Genomic DNA, 21,843 nt, shown 5'->3' with positions numbered 1-21,843 from the left:
CAATAGAGGCCCTGTAACACTTCCTTGGGGAACGCTGGATGTTACTTCTCTTTTACTCGATGTCTTTTCGTCTATTACTACGACATGTGACCTTTCTGAAAGGAAATCACGAATCCAGTCGCACAACTGAGGTGATATTCCATAAGCACAGTTGGCTAGAAGGCGCTTGTGAGGAACGGTGTCGAAGGGCTTCTGAAGAACTAAAAATATGGCGTCAGTTTCACATCCCCTGTCTATAGCACTCATTACTTCATGCGTATAAAGATATAATTCTGTTCCGCAACAACAACACTTTCTGAATCCGTGTTGACTATGAGTCAGTAAATCGTTTTCTTCGAGGTACTTCATAATGTTGGAATACAGTATATGTCCCAAAACCTTACTGCAAATCGACGTTAGCGATATCGCCCTGTAATTCAGCGGATTACTCCTACTTCCTTTTTTGGGTATTGGTGTAACCTGAGCAACTTTCCAGTCCTTAGGTACGGAACTTTCTATGAGTGAGCGGTTGCTGCTAAAAATTGAACTATTCTATCTGTATACTCTGAAAGGAATCTGACTGGTATACCATCTGGACCGGAAGGCTTGCCTTTATAAACTGATTTAAGCTGCTTTGCAACACCGAACATATCTACTTCTATGTTTATCATCTACGCAGTTGTTCTTGATTGGATTTCGGGAATATTTGCTTTGTCTTCTTTGGTGAAGGAGTATCGGAAAACGGTGTTTAATAACTCTGCTTAGGTGGCACTGTCGCTAGTGACTTCACCGTCGTTACCGCGCAGTGACGGTAATGATTGCGTCTTGCCACTGGTGTCCTTTATATATGACCAAAATCTCTTTGGGTTTTCTGACAGATTCCGAGAGGTGTTTCGTTGTGGAAATTATTAAAAGCATCTCGCATTGAAGCACGGCCTGTATTTCGAACTTCTGCAAAACTTTGCGTTCTTTTAAATTTGGCTTGCTTTTTTCGTTGCTTCTGCAACAGCGTTCTGACCCGTTTTGTGTACCATGGGGGATCAGTAACTTCACTTATCAATTTATTTGATATGTATCTCTCAAATGCCGTCGATACTATCTCTTTGAAATCATTTCGCATATTTTCTACGCTTACGTGATCAGATCGTAAGGAGTGGAGACTGAATTAAAAAGGCGTTAAGAGCATTTTTATTAGTTTTTTTAAAGGGAAGTACTTTGCGTTTCTTTTTGATGGTTGTGGGTGATACGGTATTCAGCCAAGCAGCAACTGCCTTGTGGTTGCTAATCTCTGTATTCGTCATGATACTACCTATTTGTCCAGGATTATTTGTTGCTAAAAGGTCACGTGTGCTTTCACAACCATTTACGTTTCAAGTAGGCTCATGAACTAATTGTTCAAAATAATTTTCTGAGAAAGCATTCAGTACACTTTCGGATGACGTTTTATGTCTGCCGCCGGCATATCGCGGGTAGATTGAAGTCGCCACCGACTATGATTGTATGAGTGGGGTACCTATTTGAAATCAGACTCAAGTTCTCTTTGAACTATTTAGCAACTATATCTTCGGAATCGGGGGGGGGGGGGGGCGGTAAAACGATCCAATTAATAGTTTAGTCCGATTGTCAAGTATAACCTCTACCCATACTATTTCACAGGAAGTAGCTACTTCAGTTTCAGTACAAGGCAAACTACTTCTGACAGCAATAAATACTCCACCACCAACTGTGTGTAATCTATCCTTTCTGAACAGTGTTAGATCGTTTGAAAAAATTTCTGCTGAACTTATTTCTTACTTTCAAATGGTTTAAATGGCTCTGAGCACTATGGGACTCAACTGCTGAGGTCATTAGTCCCCTAGAACTTAGAACTAGTTAAACCTAACTATCCTAAGGACATCACAAACATCCATGCCCGAGGCAGGATTCGAACCTGCGACCGTAGCGGTCTTGCGGTTCCAGACTGCAGCGCCTTTAACCGCACGGCCACTTCGGCCGGCCATTTCTTACTTTAGCCAGCTTTTTGTACCTATAACTATTGGAGCTTCAGTGCTTTCTATTAGGGCTTGGAGCTCTGGTTATTTCCCAACATAGCTACGACAATCTACAACTACAATACCCATCGTTTCTACAACTACCACACTGTGTTTTACCTGCTCCCTTTTTTCCGCACGCCCTTTCTGTGGTTTCCTGAGACCCCCTAACCTAAACATCCGTTCAGTCCCTTCCACACAGCCCCCATTACCCGTGTAGCCACTTCCTGTGTTTAGTGTACTCTTGACCTATTAAGCGGAACCCGGAAATTCACCACATGATGGCGCAAGTCAAGGAACCGGCAGCCTACAGGGTCACAGAACCGCCTGAGCGTCTGATTCAGACCCTCCACTCGGCTCTGCACCAAGGGACAACAGTCGGTTTGTTGACGATGCTGTAGATGGTGAGCTCCGCCTCAATCTCGGGAGCATGACTGGCAGTCTTTACCATTCCCGCTAGCCACCCGCAACCAGATAGAATCTCCTCCGATCCAAAGCGACGAAAGTCATTGGTACCGATATGGGCCACCGCCTGCAGTTGACAGCACCCTGTACTCCTCATGGCATCTGGAAGGATCCTTCGCCGGCCGGAGTGGCCGTGCGGTTCTAGGCGCTACAGTCGGGAACCGAGCTACCGCTACGGTCGCAGGTTCGAATCCTGCCTCGGGCATGAATGTGTGTGATGTCCTAAGGTTAGTTAGGTTTAGTTATTTCTAGGTTCTAGGCGACTGATGACCTCAGAAGTTAAGTCGCATAATTTGAATTATTTTGAAGGATCCTTTCCACATCCGGAATGACTCCTCCAGGTATGCACATGGGGTGCACACTGGCTTCCTTCGCCTCCTAGGTAGCCATGTTCCTAAGGGGCTCCATTACGCGCCTAACGTTGGAGCTTCTAACTACCAGCAAACCCACCCTCTGCGCATGCCCAGACCTTGCGGGCCAAGAAGCTTCCTCTGGAACAAAGTGGAAGAGTGCATACAACAGAGTCTGAGCCAGCCGCTGCAATCATCAGATTCCTCTCCGGAATGCTAAGCCAGCAGACTCTGCCAAAGATATAGTAACGAAGTGGTCTTAGAGAAATGAACGAAGTAATATTTAATTCCGTTTTATTGCATCTGGTGAAGCCACACAGGTTCCTCGGCCTTCATCCTGTCAAACAGAATGGATTTCCTGTCCATAAGTGGGATACCGTTACAAATTGGAAGTCAGAAGTTCTCCAGTCCAACGCCAATGGAAGATGGAGAACTACAATTTTCGAACCACTTGCGATCAGTGACAGTTACATATGGTGAGTCAGAAAAAGAACCTGTGTTTGTTACCATGTCCAGGGAAGTTTCTACAGGCCTACTCAGCCTTCTCATTTATCTCTATTTGAGGTTAATTGTATGTAAGAGTATCTCGATCTGAACTCTGAAAAATTAGGAATTTAAAGGTTCATTGTGTACCATGCGATAACTTCCTACCTGCTACATGTGCTATATTTAGAAGTAACTGGTATACAACAAATGATTGCTCAGAATGTTGGTGGACAATGATTAAGCAAGAGACTTAGATGCGACTGTCTTGATTCGCAAATGTACTTACTGAGTTGGGGTCTATGCAAGTGATCCTTGTTTGGAAATGTAAAAAAGAGGGAAAAGTAGATTGCAGGAACATGCCAAGTTAGTATTAATTATAAGATAACCGCTCTTGTGGATCAAGTTTCCAAATTGTTACAGGATAATGAACAACAGAAAGCACTTAATGAACAGCTAAGTCAGAAGTGATATGCTTTATTGGCAGAACAGCAGCCATAATCAAGTTTGAATGAAGTTAAAACTGTAGTCAATGTTCCCGTTTCATACGTAGATCCTTCAGCCGCCAATCTCATACCACCCCCTCCAGGAATACATCAGCGGACGTTACTGTGTTTATAAATGATGAGTTAGCCACGGCTGACTTTAGTAGTGGTCAGGCTAAACATGTTTGCTGCTGGACGAGTTACGTACCACGTACATCTCGTATCACGAAGTTCTTAATATGGCAGGAACATTTGGAGAATTAGCAGAGAGTTTACGGAAATGGTATAGAATAAAAAAAGGACAGGAAACCAGATGTAAACAGTAACGAAATCCTAAACTCAGATTGGAATGTATACCGCAGAGACAGGCTGGACAGTGAAGGGGGAGGCGTGTTTATAGCGATAGAAGTGCAACAGTATCGAAGGAAATTGACGGAGATAATAAATGCGAAATAATTTGAATGAAGGTCACGGTTAAAGCAGGCTCAGACATGGTAATTGGATGTCTCTATAGGCCCCCTGGCTCAGCAGCTGTTGTGGCTGAGCACCTGAAGGATAATTTGGAAAATATTTCAAGTAGATTTCCTCACCATGTTATAGTTCTGGGTGGAGATTTTAATTTGCCGGATATACACTGGGAGACTCAAACGTTCATAATGGTTGGCAGAGACAAAGAATCCAGTGAAAATTTTTAAGTGCTTTATCTGAAAACTACCTTGAGCAGTTAAACAGAGAACCGACTCGTGGTGATAACATATTAGACCTTCTGGTGACAAACAGACCCGAATTATTTGAAACAGTTAACGCAGAACAGGGAATCAGCGATCATAAAGCGGTTACTGCATCGATGATTTCAGCCGTAGATAGAAATATTACAAAAAGGTAGGAAGATTTTTCTGTTTAGCAAAAGTGACAAAAAGCAGATTATACAGTACCTGACGACCCAACACAAAAGTTTTGTTTCAAGTACAGATAGTGTTGAGGATCAGTGGAAAAAGTTCAAAACCATCGTACAATATGCGTTAGATGAGTATGTGCCAAGCAAGATCGTAAGAAATGGAAAAGAGCCACCGTGGTACAACAACCGAGTTAGAAAACTGCTGCGGAAGCAAAGGGAACTTCACAGCTAACATAAACATAACCAAAGCCTTGCAGACAAACAAAAATTACGTGAAGCGAAATGTAGTGTGAGGAGGGCTATGCGAGAGGCGTTCAATGAATTCGAAAGTAAAGTTCTATACACTGACTTGGCAGAAAATCCTAAGAAATTTTGGTCTTATGTCAAAGCGGTAGGTGGATCAAAACTAAATGTCCAGACACTCTGTGACCAAAATGGTACTGAAACAGAGGACGACAGACTAAATGCCGAAATACTAAATGTCTTTTTCCAAAGCTGTTTCACAGAGGAAGACGGCACTGTAGTTCCTTCTCTAGATTGTCGCACAGATGACAAAATGGTAGATATCGAAATAGACGACAGAGGGATAGAGAAAAAATTAAAATCGCTCAAAAGAGGAAAGGCCGCTGGACCTGATGGGATACCAGCTCGATTTTACACAGAGTACGCGAAGGGACTTGCCCCCCTTCTTGCAGCGGTGTACCGTAGGTCTCTAGAAGAGCGTAGCGTTCCAAAGGATTGGAAAAGGGCACAGGTCATCCCTGTTTTCAAGAATGGACGTCGAACAGATGTGCAGAAATATAGACCCATATCTCTAACGTCAATCAGTTATAGAATTTTGGAACACGTATTATGTTCGATTATAATGACTTTTCAGGAGAATAGAAATCTACTCTGTAGGAATCAACATGGGTTTCAAAAGGACGGTCGTGTGAAACCCAGCTTGCGTTATTCGTCCACGAGACTCAGAGGCCCATAGACACGGGTTCCCAGGTAGATGCCGTGTATCTTGACTTCCGCAAGGCGTTCGATACAGTTCCTCACAGTCGTTTAATGAACAAAGTAAGAGCATATGGACTACCAGACCAATTGTGTGATTGGATTGAAGAGTTCCTAGATAAAAGAACGCAGAATGTCATTCTCAATGGAGAGAAGTCTTCCGAAGTAAGAGTGATTTCAGGTGTGCGGCAGGGGAGTGTCGTAGGACCGTTGCTATTCACAATATACATAAATGACCTTGTGGATGATATCGGAAGTTCACTGAGGCTTTTTGCGGATGATGCTGTGGTACATCGAGAGGTTGTAACAATGGAAAATTGTACAGAAATGCAGGAGGATCTGCAGCGAATTGACGCATGGTGCAGGGAATGGCAATTGAATCTCAACGTAGACAAGTGTAATGTGCTGCGAATACATAGAAAGATAGATCCCTTATCATTTAGCTACAATATAGCAGGTCAGCAACTGTAAGCAGTTAATTCCATAAATTATCTGGGAGTACGCATTAGAAATGATCATATAAAGTTGATCATCGGTAAAGCAGATGCCAGACTGAGATTCATTGGAATAATCCTGAGGAAATCCAATCCGAAAACAAAGGAAGTAGGTTACAGTACGCTTGTTCGCCCACTGCTTGAATACTGCTCAGCAGTGTGGGATCCCTACCAGGTAGGGTTGATAGAAGAGATAGAGAAAATCCAACGGAGAGCAGCGCGCTTCGTTACAGGTTCATTTAGTAATCGCGAAAGCGTTACGGAGATGATAGATAAACTCCGGTGGAAGACTCTGCAGGAGAGACGCTCAGTAGCTCTGTATGGACTTTTGTTGAAGCTTCGAGAAGATACCTTCACCGAAGAGTCAAGCAGTATATTGCTCCCTCCCACGTATATCTCGCGAAGAGACCATGAGGATAAAATCAGAGAGATTAGAGCCCACACGGAAGCATACCGACAATCCTTCTTTCCACGAACAATACGAGACTGGAATAGAAGGGAGAACCGACAGAGGTACTCAAGGTACCCTCCACCACCCACCGTCAAGTGGCTTGTGGAGTATGGATGTAGATGTAGATGTTTTAGAGATAAACTAAACGGCTTAACACAAAACGCCCATGAAACAGCCGAGTCATGTCCTGCAGGATACGCAGGCTAGATGCACAAGCTAACACAGAAACCTGATGTGGATAAGGTCATGCTCAGAGAAACAGAGAATACGGCATTTGACATTTTCCTAAGAGGAATTTCCCAGGTTGTTCACTGAAGGTGTGAATTGAAACCATGAAGTCTTAGCCACAGCACTTCATGTTGTCACACATTTACAAGACACTGATAGTGTAACATAAATTCGTAGTGAGCGAAAGACATTTATGTCTGGTAATCAATGTTACCGTTGTGGCCAACAGGAGTATCTGGAGTCACAATTGTCAACGCTTTGGGCACACGGCTATGGATTGTGAACCTGAAAAGCAGATAATACATTGAGGGAAGGCATTCCTAGTAAACAGCATTACTGTAAAAACGTACGCAGAGACGGATAATTGCTTAATGGTCTGAGTGCGTGAAAAGAATTTTCATCATCTAGTGAATACTGGGGCACACATTTCGGCTGTGTCTGGCGTTGTGGACAAGATGAGACTGGAAACTCTGAGATAGTGATTGCTTCTGATGGTTACAACGGTTGTAAATGTTTCTGTCACATTGATAAATTAATATAAAATAAACAAGGCATTAATAGTTGTCTTGTATGACAGAGTACCAGCAGGTGCAGGAAAGCTAACTGGGTTGCAGTGAATCTCGATATTTAACAGCAAACTTCTTGTCTGATAGAACTATTGTTTAGTAATGACGTTTTGGATGTACAGTATTGTTTTACACAAATAAGTGTAGCACATAGTAGGAACATAAATGATAGGGTTTGGTGCCAGTAAGCTTGGATAATTTCAGAATGGATGAAGTTAGTCTTCCAGAGACGCTGATAAAGGCTACAGTAAAAGTACGCAATGAAGAAGACATTGTAGGTTAGTGTCAGAGAATTGTGTGAAGCAAACCATCAGCACAGGTGTGTTGATTACTAAATTCAGTCATTTAGAAGGAAAGATTATTGATCAGGGGGCCACTCTTAATCAACTACAAAGATTTATTTAAATTAGAATGTCCATTGTGAGCCACATCCATTACACAGCGTCAGATTCCAACAGGCAATCAGTGTACCAACACTAATACAGGTACCAAACCATCTACAGTCTCTGATATAACAGTTCGTAGATTAGTAGCCTGAGGAAGGCATCATAGAACATAGCGATATTACTTGGTCAGCAAGTGTAGCAACTGCATCGAAAAAGTCACTTGACAGAAAATATAAATATCGAGTTTCCTGTTATTATTGATCTTAGATAAAAATATGGCAACTGATGCAAATCCGATTCCTAATATAACCAAACGATTGGATACCATGACCCAGCGATAATTACAATATTGATTTAATGTGTGGTTATAACCAAATTGAAGTATTCCAGACATTATGCCTTAGACAGCATTTACAGCACCATCCAGTCACCACACATATCGCATCCACTGAGCTGATTAATAAAAAAAGGGATTTGATTTCTCTGGGAATGAAAGTCTGACAACATTTGAAAATTTAAAAGAAAGATTGTCTTCAGATACTGTATTAATTTTCTTTCTGATTTTAACAAGAATTTATGCTGTCACGTGATGCAAGGAGTACTATTTAGGTACCTTTATAGATCAAAATTTAGATCTTTAGGATCATCCAGAAGCTATAACACCACAACCCTGTGGATGATCATACATTTTCTACGTTTTATATGAAGTTTGTTTTATTAGCTGTACTGATTATTATTCTCGTAAATATGATGTCAAGTTACAAATCCTACTTGTTGTTTAAGAAAGAGAATACCCATTGTGACGGTACCTCAAATAAATATTGACATTTTTATCGCTTGTAAACCGTAGTTAACATATGTTATGAATATAATCATTATAAAAGATACAGTTAATGTTCTTAAAAAAACTGATATGCAGCGATAATTTAAGAGTAGCATCTTTACTTAAAACATGTATATGAAAATAAAAAAGGATCGGATAGAGACGCGATTGTACGCCGAGGAGGAAGGACGTACTTTATGGCACTCACACTCTTTTGTTTCGCGATAAGGAAGGCAGCCATTGAGCGGCTATACATATTTTATGTAAGTTATTCTGTATTCAACTAAAATAAACTAATTATTGTTATCACAAAATGAATTTATTTGTAATAGTTGTCACCTCACATTGGTCTCTGCGGCTAATTATTTTTAATAAGCATTCTGTCAATAATTTGTGCTGTGGGATGTGCATCTTCCGACACAGCCACTGGTCGGCCATTACGCGCCGAAGTATTGAATTATTTTTCAAAGTGTTAATAGTAACTGTAATTGCGAGAGATTTCATTGTAAGAACCTTTCTAAATTGCAACAGATAATTAATTTACGTTAAAGTTCATATTTTAAATTATACAGATTCCATGAGTTCAGTAAGTTTTATCTTGGCCGCTCTACGGCAACAATCTAAATTCTCTCGAGCCTTGCTTTGCAATCAATAAATAGAAATTAACAAAATGACATTGAATTCAGTTAACGGCAACTATATTTTACTCATCACGTTCAAAATCTAAAGTTGGTACATGAATAACAGCGGCCCTTCAAGAACCCATTTCATATTTACTTATGCACGTAAGTAAAAACGATAAGAAAAGGCAATATCCCTGAGAGAAAGAATCATGCTCTAACAAAAGAAAAATTCACCTGATAAACTAATATATATATATATATAAAACGTGACAAATGGCAAAGTAACACCATGGAATGTCAACATTTTGGAAGTAGACAAGCCGCCCTAGTCAGGGGAAAGTTGTTGTCAAAGAGTATAATAAATTGTAACTGCATTATCGCTGGGAGTGCGACCATGCCAAAAAAGTAGTTCAGCGTCATGAGGAGACTGTTGTTGTCGTTGGCTGTGTATGTTCGCAGGTGTGGCTATGCAAAAGTGCAGAGATAAAAAGTCTGTTTCCGAAGTGTGGAGCAGTGAAAACTGAGATGGTTGTTTTGGCGAATGTTTAATATGGGCAAGTTATTTGTATGGCATTATTGGGCACATCACAAATGCAGCAAATGTAATTCACATAACATCAAGAGTACTGTGGGCCTTTCCTACTGGTTATTGTATGGCAAGATCAACCTGTGCTTTATTTAACCGCTAAATGAAGCCGCTCGACAAACCATTGACATCATAAAGTGAAGTAAGGTCTAGACTTTTTATAACTGGAAGTTCAATAGACTGATCAACGTAGCTGGAAATTTAATTTTTTGCTTAAATAACATTGTTTTCGTGCATATTGTCACGTATCCGGCGGGGTCAGGGATTTTCTCTGCCTCGTGATGACTGTGTGTTGTGTGATGTCCTTAGGTTAGTTAGGTGTAAGTAGTTCCAAGTTCTAGGGGACTGATGACCATAGATGTTAAGTCCCATAGTGCTCAGAGCCATTTGAACTATTTGAACCATTGTCACGTAAATAATTTTCGTAAATCGTTCGTTATCGAAGTTGTATCCATCCTATCCCTTTGTACGAACCGAGATAATCAGAAAATGAACTAAAATTGAAGCGACATGAATTTAGTAGATTACCAAAACATAATTTTTCCAACTTTTGGACAACTGCGTAATAATGAATTCTGTGGCTGTGGTACAAATAATGTCAGAAACAGAAAAGGCCGGTATTAATTCATTTGCTAAAAATAGAGTTACTTTTTTTCTAATTCATAGCTTGTGGTATAATTTATAACTTTTATTACAAAGAAATATAAGAGCAACTGCTAGGTAAACGACAGGCCTTACTAATGAGTAAATTCAAGCAATTCTTCTTCTAGCTACAATTACGACAGTCAGTATTTTGGTGAGTAACGTAACAAAAAGTTCTGTCCACGGCCAGTAAACAATCTTACTTTAATTGATCTTTGAAAATTAATATGATATGTTGTATGTGTTTGCTATTGGATTGTTATCTGACTACTGTGACATGTGTGGTGTGAAGTGCTTGAAAGGGTGTGTTACGTATCGTTCCTACATCATGACACCAATAACTCTTCTTATGCAAGATTGCTTACGAGTATGAAGTTCAGTCTCAATTTAATTAATCTTTCTCCAGTGATGAACTGGCGACTGTTGGTTATTTTCATTAATGAAATACTTTGAAAACCTTTTTTTGCAAATTTTCCACTTACTACTGTTAATTATACTTAGGATATAAATTGTAGCCTGGAAATGGCAAGGAAAGCGTTTCTGAAGAAGAAAAATTTGTGAACATCGAGTATAGATTTCAATGTCAGGGAGTCGTTCCTGAAAGTATTTGTATGGAATGTAGCCATGTATGGAAGTGAAACATGGACGACAAATAGTTTGGACAAGAAGAGAATAGAAGCTTTCGCAATGTAGTGTTACAGAAGAATGCTGACGATTAGATGGGTAGAGCATATAACTAATGAGGAGGTATTGAATACAATTGGGGAAAAGAGGGGTTTGTGGCACAACATGACTAGAAGAAGGGATCGGTTGGTAGGACATATTCTGAGGCCTCAAGGGATCACCAATTTAGTATTGGAGGGTAGCGTGGAGGGTAAAAATCGTAGAGGGAGACCAAGAGATGAACACACTAAGCAGATTGAGAAGGATGTAGGTTGTAGTAGGTACTGGGAAATGAAGTTCCTTGCACAGGACAGAGTAGCATGTAGAGCTGCATCAAACCAGTACAGGACTGAAGACCACAACAACAACAACTGTTAGTTAAAAATTAGTTTACATAATAATAATGTATTGAGTCAACGGAACTTTGTATCTATTCGTTATTGCCAAAGTACTGAGCAGTGGGGATTCGGTTATAACTTCATAAACTTCTTTCGTTTTTACATAATTTTTCGTAGTAGAAATCTTTTCTTCACAGATTAGGGACTTTAGGTACACGGTCATATAAAAGAGCCTAATTATGCAGAGAGGTAGGAAGGTTGTAACACATCTCGGCAACTGAATAAAGCTGAGTGCAAGGGACATTACTTTTAATGTACGATATTTCGTATTTCCCTTGTTATTTGCATGGTTGTGAATTTCAGGTAGTCACAGATCATGAGTCTTTGAAGTGGCTCTTGGGACTAAAAGAAACTTCAAGTCGACTAGCAAGAATTGAATTTCAATGTGAAGTAGCTCACTAACCTACTGTTAAACATGCAGATGAGGAGATGGTTAATAGGAAAATTGTGGTATTGCTGGTATCTGGGTTAAGTTTGACAGATTTAAAGAGGGAACAGGAAGATGATAAGGAATAGTAATTGTACAGGAGACAATCGCTGTTCCCTATGCATGAACGCTTACCTTGTTGGTTGAGAAAAAATGGAACATTTGTCGTTCCTGCAGCATTCCAAGCTGAAGTCTTACTAACAAGCACAAGGCCATGCATTGTTGGTAGATGAAGGTAAAACAATAACTGAAAGACAGACTGTAGTTAGATTTTGATTGAGAATACAATGTAGTAATGTGGAACAATACGTTAGAAACTGCTTTCCATGTGCTCAATGAACAGGTGGAAGTCACGAAATAGTAAATCTCCAGATGTTACCATAATCATAAAAACCTTTTCAGATGGTAGGAATTGATGTGTTAGGACCATGTAATAGAAGTTTCACAGGGTATAAGGGAATAACAATGTACTGACTAACATCGATCATTTTTCGAAATTTTCGTTTGAATTGATGTGCCTAGTACTGATACTGGTACCAGATCAAATAGTAAGTGCTGTAGCTCAGCCCTTGGTTATCAACATGGAACTTAAATTTGGAGTAATGGAAATTATAGTCACAGATCAAGGAACTAATTTTATATCTGAACTCATGAAACAGTTATGCCACATATTGAAAATGAAGAAACTGCATACATGTCCATTCCACTCATAAGCATATGGTCACATGGAGCGAGTCCACCATACTATAGCAAAAAATGGTAAGATACTATATGAACAACCAGCATTTACATTTGGATATATATTTTATGTGGTGAGTGTGTACAACTTTAAAGTTCAGACAAGAACATATCTTTCACCTTACGAAGTGATGTGTGGGCAAGTAACAGAACACTCTCTTGAATCACCTATGTCAGCTCCTGCTAAACATTATTTGCTGCATTTCATTTTCAGAGCATCAGATTCTATGGTTTGTTACTTGCAGTATCTCAAAACATTATGAGACATTTCTAGAGCTGCACACTTTTTTGCAGTTTTGAATCGATAGGGTTACATTTTTTACATAACTGCAGATGGCTACAGATTTGTTTGTATTGAGTATGATGATGATGCAACGTAAGTGAGTAATTCTTATGATCTCTTCACTTCTTCATTTGGTGTGTAGTATTAAAGTATGATTTTGTTAACTTCACACTGAGAATCAATATTATTGTCCTTTGAAGCGTTATTTAATAATAGCAGTGCTAGTGTACTTGAGGCAAAGCAACTATGATAAAATCCATGAAGTTGGAAACAAGTTATGTGATAGTAAACAATAATTGTTGTACACATATTATCACAAATAAATGACTTACTAACTTGTGTCGCTGAGGATACCATGATTTGCCATCGAGGGTTATTGTTTCAAACTTACTACGTCAACCACTAATTCAAATTAACATTTGCTTACTTTTTTCGCCTTGCACTAAATGCAGTTCATAATGTTGACCGACGAACGGGAATTAGATTCACTTTGTGGTTTCTGGCAGCTAATTTATCATAATAAGCCTCTAACAATGCAGTCACTTCCTACCCAGTATCAAGACATGCTGATACAGTCATCCTTAACGTTGCAGTTATTTTGGTATCTTCAATGGATCCATCAACATTCACTTCTGTCTTCAGGAATGGCAATGATAAAAGTTCATAATAGGTAAATGAAACGTATTCGCAGTTGCAAATACGAACAACCACCGGCTGCGTAATGGAATTATGACAATGAAAATTTGTGCCTGACTGGGACTCGAAAACCGATGTCTCATTTCAGGCGAGCAGTCACCTTAGCCACTTCAGCTGTCCATGTTCACTCACAGCTAGACCCAAACTTCCATACGTAGTCGTTCATGCGTCACAACCTGCAGTCATACACATTATGTCATTCACATACAGGTTAGGGGACGGCATTTTAACTGAAATTAGCTGCCTGGTGTCGGGGGATGATCATGATATTGCGATGTAAGTGTTGGTAATAACTATGAGGCAATGTTTGATCGAACATGCACGCATGTGAACTATATACGATCACCGCCAGCGACATTCCGACTAAGTCAAAGTCGTTACAAACGATACTGAGGAGGCATTGGGGTCAGTACTGATGGAGCTCGTTGCTGCTGTCATTGTGGTGAGTGAATGGGACATTTCTCCGTAACAAGAATTCGTGTATTGGCTGAACATTTAACCTGGTACTATCTGTAGTAAGCTTAACCAAAATGGAGAACCACAGAGCGGAGCGGCCAGATGGTATTATCTTAGTCTTTAGCCTTTAATTTGAACAAGTACCTGTTGTTATTAAATAGATGTGACATCTTATACGAGCCATGATGTTGTCTTGTGGGTCTGAAAGTTAAGTGGATCTCATCTTGCTACTTATTTTATGTGGTATTATTTTTCTATGTCAGGTAAATCTGAGCTACGAGGGGTGTTGTTTAAAGCCATAGACTCCTTCTCATGTTAATAATGTTTTGAAGTACTTTTTGGTTTTTCACTAGCATGTTGTCTTTACTAAAACTCTGAGCCTGGAGTATATTATTAAGATATGGACTATTTTAATTATGTGGTTCATTCATCATTGTCGATGTTTTTGAAAAGTCTTCAAATGTTCATTCATGATTTAAATAATTAAAGCTGGCACAGTTACGAATTTATTCGCGCTTAGCCCAAAGTATTTAGAGAATTTATTCTCATTTTAAAGAGTAATGATTCACATGATTATGTGCCACAAAATAATGTAAAAACCTTCCAAGGATTTATTTCCGGTTTACTGATTGCAGTATAACATCAGAAGACAACTGTGGTGCAGGAGGGACGGAGAAACACACATGAAAACATCATACATAATTACCAGGAAAATATTTACAATTGACAATGAGCATAACTTCTCGAAACACATTGTGCAAGGCATAAAAAAAGCGTAACTGGTACAGAGATTCACCATTTAAATGTAGATGAAATTTTTTTCTTACACCTGCGAATGCTTAGTGAGTCTGTGGATTATAACTTTTGTCTTGGCCAAACTATAATATGATTTACTTTGCAGATAATCGTAGTATCCGCATTGACGCAGTTCACGGTCCCACTAAGTACTTGTTATACGAAGCCTTGCCAATGATAGTCAGTTTGGATGAGAAGCAATTGATAATTTCATTTCCACCCAAGTCGTGTGATGACTTAACATCTGGAAGGAAGTATCTCTCAGAAGTGCATTGCTCACAGTGGCATACACACAGATCAGGCAGAACATTATGACTACCTGCCTAATAACCGGTATGTCCACCTTCGGCTAGGATATCAGCAGCGACGCGTCGTGACGTGGAAACAATGAGACCTTTGTAGATCGCTGAAGAGAGTTGTCACCACATCTGCATTCAGAAGTCGGCTAATTCACGTAAATTCCGGGAATGGGGGTGATGAGTTCTTACGCCACGTTCAATCACATGCCAGGTGTATTGGATCGAGTTCGGATCTGGCGAGTTGGCGAGACAGAACATGAATTGGGAAGGTGTGTGAAATCTAATGGAACTTAACTGCTAAGGTCACCAGTCCCTAAGCTTACACATTACTTAACCTAAATTATCCTAAAGACAAACACACACACCCATGTCCGAGGGAGGACTCGAACCTCCACCGGGACTAGCCGCACAGTCCATGACTGCAGCGCCTAAGACCGCTCGGCTAATCCCGCGCGGCACATGAATTGCAAATCGCCGCTGTGTTCCTCGAACCACTCCATCACACTCGTGACCTTGTGACATGGTGCACTGTCTTGCTGAAAAATCCCATAGGCGTCGGGAAAGATGATGGTCATGAAGTGGTGTGCGTGGTCCGTAACCAGCGTACGACACTCCTTGGCCATCATGGTTCCTTCCATCAGCTCCACCGGATCCATGGATGCTCATATGAATGTCCTCAGGAGTATAATGGAGCCGCTGCCAGCTTGTCTCAGTCCGACAGCAAAGGTGTCAAGGATGTGTTCCCCTGAAAGACGGCGCATCCGCACCCTCCGATCGACATCATGGAGAAAGTATCGGGGTTCATCAGACCATGCAATGCTCTGCCACTGCGCCAACGTACAGTGCCCATGGTCATGTACCCATTTCAGTCGTGGCTGGCGATGTTGTGGCGTCTGCATTGGCACATACATGTGTCGTCGTCGGCGAAGACCCATCTAAAGATGGGGAGCGTTCGGTGCACTGCGTTTCCAGACGTACTTGTACTCTGCCCAGCGTTAGAGTGATGTTAACTGCACCACAGTTCGCAACCTGTGCTGTTTTACGACGTCCGACGTCTGTAATGAGGAGTCCCGCCAAACCTGACGTTGTTTCACCTTGGTTTCGCTACGTGTTGAAGACACTCATCACAAAATTCCTCGAACACCCGAAATGTCGTGCAGTTTCCGAAATGCTCGTGCCAAGCCTCAGGGCCATCATAATTGCCCTCGTTCAAGCTAAGATAGATCGCCCACCGTCTCCATTCTATGTACGGACAGCATCTCGCAAGTACTACATGCACCGTGCATGTGTCTGACTGGCCAGGTGACGCTGTTATCTCCTGGACGGGCTTATATCGACAGTAAGTCGGTGGTCATAATGATCTGGCTGATCACTGTAGAACAACAACAGAGAAACTGTGCAGTAACTGACTCCTGGAATGTTTTTGGCACGCAGATTGTCGCTGTCTCCACGTATCAAATGATGCGAGGCACAGAATGAACTGACGGCGCAGTGAAACGATTGTCCCACTGTGGGAGCACAGATTAGTTTAGGCCTGAGGTGATTCTGTTATATGTTTTCTCGTTCCATGACTAGGGCAGACTGCTTCATGTTTGCTTGTACGTGAGCCACAAAGCATATTTTAACGTTTTCGGTGAAGAGAACGTGCGTTTTTCTACATCATCATGATGAGTATGATGTGGACACTACTGTCTTCCGAAACAACAACACCTGCAGTCATACGGTGCACTCATATGTTTCTGGCTTGGTGAACACTAACGTCTCTACTGGCCCACTAAATCATCCCATCTAAATGTCACAGCAAATGACTGTGAACATTTGGCATAACCTGTGAAGCGTAACAATCAAAGTCCCTGCAATCTGAAAGCTGTACCGAAACTAACCATCAATGATTGGCTTTAGATGGATATGGCATACCTAAAAAATTCACCACATTCAGACCACTATCAAATCTAGAGGTGGTATTACACGATATAAGCGCGATGTCTAATGTGGAAGATCAATTTATTTTCCGGTGTGCTTCCGTATCAACAGCATTTGGTAAAACATGGAAATGTAGCTATTGTGAAGTAAAACATGCTGAAGTTCTGAAAATATTTCCCTCAAAACTGTGTGGTATCGGATGAAAATATATCCAAAATTCGAGTCACAACGCACTTCCATGCTTATTTTTCTGCATAAAATCTCATTAAAATGTTTTCTAGCATCATGTCACTATTCTTATCTTAATTATGATTTTCATGTGCCAGCAGGATTACGGACTTTAGTAAAAAAATTGTTACTGCATAATCTCATAAATGAAGAGCTACTAGGATCAGACATTTAGGAAAAATATCAGCTCTATTTCGTGTTATCAGCTGACGCTTATTTGTTTATTACAACTTGTGTTCAAGTCACAGTAGATTTCCCGTATAACTAAATGTACGTAGCATACTAAAGCGTCAGAGGCTTTAGCGCCACTCATAAAACAGATAATTACCTGTGATCACATCATGAAAGCTTCGTTCCTAACATGATTAACCGGAATAAACAGTAACTAGGTTACGAATACAATTTCCATACTTTGATGCACAATATGAAAGCTGCACAATATGAAAGCTATTGCCAGGACAATTTTGGCACATTTTTGAATCTCTGCGCCAATGAAATTTGAAGAGTAAGTTAAACCATACACATAACATCATTTATACTTTGGAATCTTGAAACAATATACCATTTGAAATTCCGCTACTACTATTTACTGTAACCTGGGAGTCAACAGATTATAGCCTCGGTTTTTTAATATCCTGAGATTTTAACTGTTTACGTTCGATGTGTCCATTATGTGGATAAAAGCTATCAACCTTTTTTTTAGTTTATAAATGCTAAAAATTTTCGCAAAGCACAACTGAATAATTAGAGAGGAGTTTAACCAGAGCTAAACCAAAACAGAACTGAAACTACTGCTACCAAACCGAGTAGGTTGGCGCAGTGGTTACCATACGGGGCTCTCATTCAGGAGGACGATGGTTCAAACCCACGACCGGAAATCCTGGTTTAGGTTTTCCGTGATTTCCCTAAATCGCTTCAGGAAAATCACGGGATGATTCCTTCAAAAGGGCAAGGCCGATTTCCTTCCCCATCCTTCCCTCATCCGATGGGACCAATGACCTCGCTGTTTGATCCGCTCCCCCAAATCAACCACCCAACTGCTACCAATTATGCAAGTGTAAGAATTAAATCTTTTAGCTGCTATTCCTACCATGTTTTTGCTCTCTGCGTCCTGTAAAATATGTAAACCGAAAGAACATGAGCTAATGTGACAGCAGAAATTTTCCGTCTCTGCAAATCGCAACACGAACTTACCTGCATGGTTGCAAATTTTATTGAAGTAAAACGTGATCACTGCTGAAGGCAGTTTATTCCTTCCTGGTTTTAAATGTAAGGATAGTGGATCTTAAGTGAACACATGTTATGCTAAGGATTTCGTTGAGGGTTAACTTGAGCCAAGACAAAGATGAGTGAAAATAAATTCGTAACAACCTCAAACTATTTACGATAATGATCGAAGCAGACGAAACGAATTGAAAATATTCCTCCTGCCGGGACCCGAACCCGGGTTTTCTTACTTGCTAATCAGAACTGCTAACCATTACAACAACGCAGTAGGATGGTCAACAATCCTGCACGAACTACCTAAGCTGAGTGCCTCCCCAACACAGACTTCATTTTTCTCTTACATATTGTCACTACTGCCAGGGCTCTCCGATACTGGCAAATTTTAATTCATTTCGTCTGCTTCGATCATTATCGTAGATAATAAAAAGAGACTTAAATGTCTCAGGGAAACAGTTAACTATAAAATCTCAAATTATATTCACATATAATACACTCCTGGAAATTGAAATAAGAACACCGTTAATTCATTGTCCCAGGAAGGGGAAACTTTATTGACGCATTCCTGGGGTCAGATACATCACATGATCACACTGACAGAACCACAGGCACATAGACACAGGCAACAGAGCATGCACAATGTCGGCACTAGTACAGTGTATATCCACCTTTCGCAGCAATGCAGGCTGCTATTCTCCCATGGAGACGATCGTAGAGATGCTGGATTTAGTCCTGTGGAACGGCTTGCCATGCCATTTCCACCTGGCGCCTCAGTTGGACCAGCGTTCGTGCTGGACGTGCAGACCGCGTGAGACGACGCTTCATCCAGTCCCAAACATGCTCAATGGGGGACAGATCCGGAGATCTTGCTGGCCAGGGTAGTTGACTTACACCTTCTAGAGCACGTTGGGTGGCACGGGATACATGCGGACGTGCATTGTCCTGTTGGAACAGCAAGTTCCCTTGCCGGTCTAGGAATGGTAGAACGATGGGTTCGATGGCGGTTTGGATGTACCGTGCACTATTCAGTGTCCCCTCGACGATCACCAGTGGTGTACGGCCAGTGTAGGAGATCGCTCCCCACACCATGATGCCGGGTGTTGGCCCTGTGTGCCTCGGTCGTATGCAGTCCTGATTGTGGCGCTCACCTGCACGGTGCCAAACACGCATACGACCATCATTGGCACCAAGGCAGAAGCGACTCTCATCGCTGAAGACGACACGTCTCCATTCGTCCCTCCATTCACGCCTGTCGCGACACCACTGGAGGCGGGCTGCACGATGTTGGGGCGTGAGCGGAAGACGGCCTAACGGTGTGCGGGACCGTAGTCCAGCTTCATGGAGACGGTTGCGAATGGTCCTCGCCGATACCCCAGGAGCAACAGTGTCCCTAATTTGCTGGGAAGTGGCGGTGCGGTCCCCTACGGCACTGCGTAGGATCCTACGGTCTTGGCGTGCATCCGTGCGTCGCTGCGGTCCGGTCCCAGGTCGACGGGCACGTGCACCTTCCGCCGACCACTGGCGACAACATCGATGTACTGTGGAGACCTTACGCCCCACGTGTTGAGCAATTCGGCGGTACGTCCACCCGGCCTCCCGCATGCCCACTATACGCCCTCGCTCAAAGTCCGTCAACTGCACATACGGTTCACGTCCACGCTGTCGCGGCATGCTACCAGTGTTAAAGACTGCGATGGAGCTCCGTATGCCACGACAAACTGGCTGACACTGACGGCGGCGGTGCACAAATGCTGCGCAGCTAGCGCCATTCGACGGCCAACACCGCGGTTCCTGGTGTGTCCGTGTGCCGTGCGTGTGATCATTGCTTGTACAGCCCTCTCGCAGTGTCCGGACCAAGTATGGTGGGTCTGACACACCGGTGTCAATGTGTTCTTTTTTCCATTTCCAGGAGTGTATATTGTTCCATAATTTAATACAAAAAATCTCATCTTTCATAATCAAATTCCATTCATCGGATCGCTTGTCTCTACATGGCCTTCCGTAGACAACAGATAATGTAAATTACATATTAGCGTTCACGAACTGTTATTATTTGAGTCGTCAAAGAGCAATGAGATAACCGACTTGGCAGCATCGATCACGGAATGAAAGTTGGACACTGATTCCCTTGCGTTCTAGAGGAGTGATGTGAGTAATACCTAACGTTTCCGAGGTTAAACGCGACTGCTAAGTACCTCACGGATATGAATCTGACTTACCACAAACTAAATACAAAAAAGAGCACTTAATCTACATTCACGTATATGCAGTTCAAGCTAATAACTATCTCACCATAATCCAAGAGAATGTCCCATCATTGTTCTCAATTCAGTATCACAATATAAAGGGTTTATACGAAACAGATGAGGAAATCCCTAAGGTGACAGGCGATAGAAGATGGTCCAGTGAAGAGCGCCCCTTCACTGGCCACACGGCATCACTAACTGATTCTGTTGCCAAGCTTCTCTATTGGGTGACTTACGTCAAAGCTCTGACGATCTGCTAACGCACACAGTCCTCACCCAAGGGTGTACTACCACAGAATACTGAGAAATGAGTACAGATGTTTTGAAGCAGATCAAGTGCTTACTGATCGCGCTCGTCAATGTACGTCATTAAAGTTGTCTGACAACAGACGCCTTTATATTCACCAATTTGTGTAGGTTCTGTAATATACACTGATATAGTATTCACTTTCAGCTACATGGTTTATGGTCGCATTAGGTCAAACCATACCAAGAATTCCTCCTACGTCATTGCCATCGTAGTGGAAACTAATTGAACTGGTGTCACTCTCGAAGGTGAATTCTGGATCTCAGAATCGGTTCTTCTTTGCCCAGTAAATAGTAAACTACAATGCGTGTATTAGCATACCCGCTCGAGGACTGCCACCTTATCGTGGCGAGGATGTTTATGTACTCTCGTATGGTCCAGAGAGTGGTGGGAGGGCCACCTTAGCGAGACAGGTCTCTTGAGCAGGAGTCTGAAGAAGAGCAGACCACAATGTAGGGAAGTAGGAGGGCGGCGGCGTTTCTTAGGCACAGGGAAGGCGACCCTCCTAAAGCAGACAACCTCAGTAAAAGAACGAGAAAGGACACTCAGCAAAACAAGGAGAGACGGATCCATAGCCGTAGTAAACGTAATCATCTAAGGGTGAAAAGAAGAAAAACAGTTGTGTTCGAACACCTGAACGTGGCAGCCCCATTGTGGGGCGGCGTGTTGTTA

The sequence above is a fragment of the Schistocerca americana genome, chromosome 5 (assembly GCF_021461395.2).
Source record: "Schistocerca americana isolate TAMUIC-IGC-003095 chromosome 5, iqSchAmer2.1, whole genome shotgun sequence".
In the NCBI taxonomy this organism is placed as follows: domain Eukaryota; kingdom Metazoa; phylum Arthropoda; class Insecta; order Orthoptera; family Acrididae; genus Schistocerca; species Schistocerca americana.
This window is presented reverse-complemented; position numbering follows the sequence as displayed.